We start from the raw sequence: 6695 nt of genomic DNA on the forward strand, positions 1-6695 counted from the left end.
AGTCATTGTCAATCCAGATTGCCCATATTCATCACCTAGTGACTTCTATGCAGCTTCCATCAGCAGTGCCCAGAGCTTCCATCCCGCCTCGCGACCTTGTCACCTCTCTCGATCACCTGCATCCAAAATGATCATGTGTCATGGTAGACTAGGAGGTTTATGGATTTGATGTCATCTTGTCATGAGTTATTGCAGACACAGCGACGTAAACAAACATGGTACGGTGATAGATGGGATGAACAACGGGAGCACATGCAGAAGGACAGGTCCGCCAATGAACGAACAAACAATGCGTGCAAACAGATGTGCTTGTGAACAGATGATCATGCAAAGATGTGTTCAAGGACGAACAACCGAGAAAACATGTAAGATGTGTTCACGGTTGGACGGATGAATGAACATGCACTTTTTGCAAACGGACAAACCTGCCAAGCTTACCAACATACAAGTAAGGAGCAACATGCGAATGCAACATCAAGCGAAGCCAAAGTCCATCGAAGACTCCGCGCATGTTTCCATGTAGAGGTGAAGCTGTGACACACCATGAGGACATCCATCACCAGTAACACTGCAACTCGACATGCACACCAGCAGCAGCACGAATGTACCAACATTATCATGTTGAGCCTTGTCATGAGTCATGTTGTCCACATCTCTACTGTGGGCCATATTGTCAATCAATGTAATGTAACGTAGAATTCCAAGAGATCCACTGGTTGTATGAAGAGCCATGTCAAGTCGAAAATTCATGGAAGTCAAATAGTCATGAGGGTAGTCGAACAACCACGAGGGTCAGTTTCACCCTTGGCTATAAGTACCCCCTCATTTGTACATGCAAAGGACTTTTCACCTCAGCTCCTTGCACATAGCCTTGAGAGTTTGTAATATTTTCTTTGAGGAGTAAGTAGTGGCTCCAACGCTCTGCACGCGGGGTTAGTGATGTATGGTGTAACGATGTGTCTTGGAACTTTCACTTAATTTAGAAGCCTGCTCATAGGCCATCACGTTTTCACACATGTATTGTAATTGTTGTAAGACTAATCTTTAACACTTGTAATGCATGTTTCTTTAACTTGTGTTTAACACTTGAACTAATTCACTTGTTGTAATACATATATGTTAATGAAAATGTGTTGTATATGTTGTTAACGTTGTCTCACCCATGTAGACTACTGCCTTGGACATCAGACAGACCTTTCACATAAAAACTTGCTATAACAACCGTTGCACTCGCGTGGACTAATCCACTGAGTATTATATGCGTTATCTTCCCTTGTGTGTTGTCACTGTCGCATCTGTGTGGATTGTTCCACCGAAAGCTGTGCACGTCTTGTTCTGTTGTGTGTTCCTTGCAGAGTTGGGACTTCTCCCAACCAACTTGGGACTCACTTCCACCCTCTCCCTCCACGGTGAAAGAACTATTGACACAAGAGACACTTACAATTACCAAGCACGCGAACCTCACTTCTCGCAAGACAAAGAAGACCACTCTCCTATGCTGACAAGCAAGAGTTGAGGCAAATATTTAAGATAATGGCAATCGAGCCATCGTACCAGATGGGACTACCACATCAAAAGGTGTGAGGTCTAGTTGGTACTTCATACCGTGGTGATCCCCTGATGTTGGTGGGTCTAGCACCGTCAACATTTTGGCGCTAGAAGGAGGTCCAGATGACAAGTCGAGCCCATACATCTAGTTTGAATCTCTTACCCAATGAATAATACACAATTCATGCTCCTGGGGTGTTTCTCTCATTTCTCCCTCAATTAGTTATCAATCCCCGACGAGCTTTTCGACCACTTGTCCTTGTTAAAGTTTGACGGTTAGGACAAAAAGTTTGTAACCGAGCACATTTCTAATTTTCTTCATTTATGTGAATCTCATGAAATCGAAAGTGATGAGATTGTTTGCATACTATTGTTCCTCACCCTTGAAGGTGGCGCTAATCAGTGGTGTCATACCCCACCACCTTCTTTCGTCCATTCCCTTCTCACATTCTGCGTTTTGTGAGCACATTCTTCTGGGTCGTAGAGTAGGAGAAGGCTCTGTAGTTGAGTGTGCAGAGACCTGGTAGTTTGCAGCTGACTGCGCGGACCCTTGCAGCTGAGTGCACATGGTGAGTCGAGTCTATAACCGATTGAAGAAGTAATAAAGAAGCAGTTTCATATCAATTCTGTGTATCTTTTCCTATTTTGTGCATTGAATGTGTTGGGTATAAATTATATTTCTACTGTTTATATGATGTGTGAACTTATATGATTGGGTTGATTAAGCGAACATAAGATAAAGTGTCTGTTTACGTGAAGTTAACTAACAATTGTAAGAACATAAGTAAGATCCGCGGTGTAACTTGGGAAAATAGCACAGATCGCTGCCTTAGCAGCGCGAAATCACCTTAGCCCTTGGTTAGGGTTGCGCGAAGGTCACTGTAAGGTCTCGCAGGTCATCACAGTGCACAAAGTGACCTGCGTGGAGCTATTTCATAGTTGGACTAAATCGACCCCTCAGACATCTCAAGGGTGCGGAAACTTGGTTCCAGCATCCCCCCACACTGCTTCGAGTGAAACCTCAGTCCGCGCTACACTGGCTATTGCCGAAAGGGCCAGTAGTACAGGGATTTGTTTGGCTAATTAACTCTGAACTTGGGTCAGGTCCCAACAAGCCAACAAATGGTTCTGTTGCCGGGACCAGAATCTACATAGAGATGTCTAATGTCGTATCATTGGAATCCAACTAAGAAGGAAATTGAAGGCTGGTTGGACAGGAGAATTCACGAGTTCGCGGCACAAGAGAACAAGAATCCGCGACTGACAAAAGAAGAGTGGTTAGACTGCTACCTGTACACAGAGATCCATGAAATTTTCTTTGCTTCTTTACCTACTGAGCTGTACGAGTGGATCGCAAAGCTAGAAGATAGCCTAGGAATGTGGAAGCTCGACGGTCCTATTGTGTGGACCCCTGAATTGGTGTGCAGATTGGAAGAATCGGAGGATAAGATCATGCGCGTTGTTGATCACTGGCTCGATCGGATTATAGGAGGATTCATTACTGAATTCGCGGTAGACACTTTAGTCAGCTATAGCGAGGCAGAGCGACACTTTCTCAAAGGACCGCGAGGTAAGTACGTAAAGTCTCTGAATACTTGGATTAAGATGTTATTGTGCGAAAAAGCAGATTATGCAACTACATTGATATTCGGAGCTACGCGAAGTGGAAAAACTTATAGAAATGAAGGAAGTAAGGGACCAGAGAATAGCCCCTTGATTTCACCTCCGTAAGGGGACAAAGAAGAGTTCATGAAGGTCTCTCTGTGGAGTGTGATCCATTTGATAAGACAGAGGATTCCACACATACCAACCCCCACCCATAGCGCCATCGACTTCACCACCATCACCTTCATCTTCACCCATACCACCTCCACCACCACCGCGATTCAATATGGTGAGCGTGATAAAGTTTTTTGTGTTCAAGGGATTGGGAAATGAAGACCCGGACCAATTTTGGTTCGTGGTAAAATCCATATGGGAAGCGCAGGGAGTTACAGATGATAATATCAAGAAAGCGACACTGGTTAGTGCTCTACAAGATTGCGCGCTGACCTGGTACATTAAGCACTCAAGTGATAATCCGAATGCAGGAATCGCAGATATCCAAGCTGCGTTGAATAAGGAATTTAGTAGGCTGAAGTCAGAGGCGCAGTCAATCATTGGGTTCAAAGAGATCAGAATGCTACCAGGCGAGACTCCTTGGGAGCTGGATCAGACGTTGAAGTGTATGATTCGCGAGGCTAATATGACTTTGACAGATGGACAACACCGTGAATGGTTTGTAACATTGCTAACGCCGCATTTAAGGAATGCGTTGTCACAACAGAGGTTAACGACTCAGGTAGAGGCCTTAGATATTGTGATGAGGCTGCATGAGAGCCTAATACAGGATCCTAACTTGGGAGTCCAGCAAATCCATGCATAGTTGAAAAACTTATGCCTTGAAAATTAGAGTCTGAAACAGGACAGGACAGCTCGACCAGAAGTGCGCGAGGAGGTGTGGTGCGTAAAATGTAAGGGTCAGGGACATGACAATGACCATTGCCCGGTGTTTGCAAATTACCTTGCGGGAGGAGGACCAATGCCATTAAGGTCAAAAGTGCAAGCAAAATTGAGTGCGACGCTTGTTTTGTGTTGCACGATTTGTCAAATAGGTGGAAAGCATGTTGCGTACAACTACCATTTGTTACATAAGTACACATAGAATTCACAATAGCTATTCTGTAATTTATGTAGATCAGTGGGACATGATGAGCGCACTTGTAGAAGTTATGAGCTAATGATGGATAGAACTCCCACCTACAGGGTTCAGGCCGAAACAACTTGAGAACCCTGACATAACCGCACCAGTAAAGACTAAGTAGGTGAATATTGGTATAGAGGCAGAACCTAAATTCGTGAAGACTGGGGACTACTGGGACAACCCGATGATAGATAAGGTCACTGAACTACTCCATGAGTATCAGGAATTATTCCCGACCGAGTTCACGGACTTCAAGGGAATAATCGGAGACTTAGGGGTAATGAGGATCATGTTAAAACCCGACGCGAAGCCAATGAAGTAGAGACCTGTTGGGTCTTGAAATTGTCATTCACTTCCATTATACTTTCACTATCATGTCCATTATATTACCTCCATTTCACTTTCATTTCATTACCATGTCACTACATTCATCTCACTTTCATTATCATTGGGTCACATTTATGTTTTTCCAAACTTCATTAATTCTTAGCATTTTTAAGTGAATTTGTGGTTAAGAATTAGAAAATAATGTGCATATGCTTATACCTAACAAGTGGGATGAGATTGTTGACATGTGTAGGTCAAAAGGAAGCTTCTAGAAGACCTTTATGTGGCATCCTAAGGCCAAATTCGAATTTGAGTGGATGGGATCATGAGAATATGTGTCACATTTCCTATTTGTATTGAAACTCTATCATGTGTCTTATCATTTCCTATTTTGATTAGAACTCTAGAGGTATAGGGAGAGATTCATGGACTCTCATTAATGAGATGACTTCTCATCTTTTTGTATAAATAGGAGATCTCTCTCCTTCATTTGGTAGTTTTGGAGAGCTTTGTAAACTTTGTTAGCTCAACTTGTTGTACTTTGTAATTTTGAAGAATTTGAATAAAGCTTTGATGTTCCCAACATGGAAGGAGATATGAAGTAGATGTCATGGAGCATATTAGAATGTAAGGTAGAATAGATTTTGTTTTGTAGCTTTGCTTTGATTTCATTCAAGTATGTCATTTTATTGTTTTCAAGTTTCATAGTTTAGATTTTCCACTCATGCAAGTTTAATTCATGCAAGTGTGTTCAATCGGTTGATTGTAGATTTATCTAACTGTGTAATCTATGCTTAGCAAAATAGTCCAAGAAAGTATTTTCCAATTGGTGCTTGGAGCATTAGAGCACACAGTAGATTAGTTTTCCTTTACATGTTTTGTATTTTGTTGCAATTTCATTTTCAGTTTTAGAACAATGAAGTATTGAATCCCTCCAAATGCTATCACAAGGAGGTAGTTCTCCCAAAATTGTATAGTGGAGTGATAAAACACTTCATTTAGCTGTTATAGTAGATTAGTTGCAATTTCACTTTCAGTCTTAGCCTTTCATTTAAATTTCATTTTTCAATTTTAGAACAATGAAGTATGGAGTCTCTCAAAATGCTATCAAGGAGGTAGTTCTCCCCAAATTATATAGCAGGGTGATAAAACAATTCATTTAGTTGTTATCATTGTTTCTTTCATTTCATAGACATTTTGCTGGCTTAGATTAATCTAACTATTCAAGGTTTTGATTTGTTTTTATCTAATGTTCATTTCCTTTTCTCCCTTCTTTAGAAATTATATTTTAACATTAAAAGAGATTTAGTTGTCCATTAACATTTAGAGATTTCATTTAGAAGCATAACTTTTCTTTCTTAGATTAATTTCCTTAAGCATGAGAAACAAAACCCCAAAAACAACATAAACTATAAAACAACGAAGTAAGAAAAAGGTTAACTAAGCACATATAGTGCACCACACTTCATTAGTTTATGATACCCAGATTGATAATTTATGTAGAGCAATTTAAGACATTAAATTGACTAGACATTTTGGCACCATTGCCGGGGAAGTGTAATTAGGAGACCTTATTTCTTACATCTAAAAAAAATAAATTAATAATTTCTCGAGTATGCTCTCCTCCTGCACTTTGTGTGATCTGGAGGATCAGAAAAAGAATTTTTTATGTTAAAAAAAATTAAAAAAAAAAATTCATCATTTCATTTGATTCAATGAAAAAAACAATAAAAAAATCCAACTGCTTTGATAGGTTCAGCTGTCCAGATTGACTGGTTATGGTTTATAGTGACCCTCAAAACACTGTCATGTTTAATAAGATTTTGCAAATTAGCTACAGAACATAGCCCTGTTCCGCAGCTAACTGTGTGTTCCGTAGCTATTTCCAAGGTTTAGCAGGTTACAGGCGTCAAATGAAGAAACCGACCACATGGGCATTTTTGGAATCGTCCTGACATGGATTCTATCATAGTCACCCAGCCCAGATTGATAAAAAAACCAGCTTAAGATCACAGTAAAAGTCCTGTTTTAAGCACATTCACCTTGAAGCCTTAGTTGCGTGAAATTGAGAACCATT

Source organism: Pinus tabuliformis, chromosome 1_1 (genome assembly GCF_031772625.1).
Source record: "Pinus tabuliformis cultivar Carrire ecotype Pingquan chromosome 1_1, CPIR1, whole genome shotgun sequence".
NCBI classification, from domain to species: Eukaryota; Viridiplantae; Streptophyta; class Pinopsida; order Pinales; family Pinaceae; genus Pinus; species Pinus tabuliformis.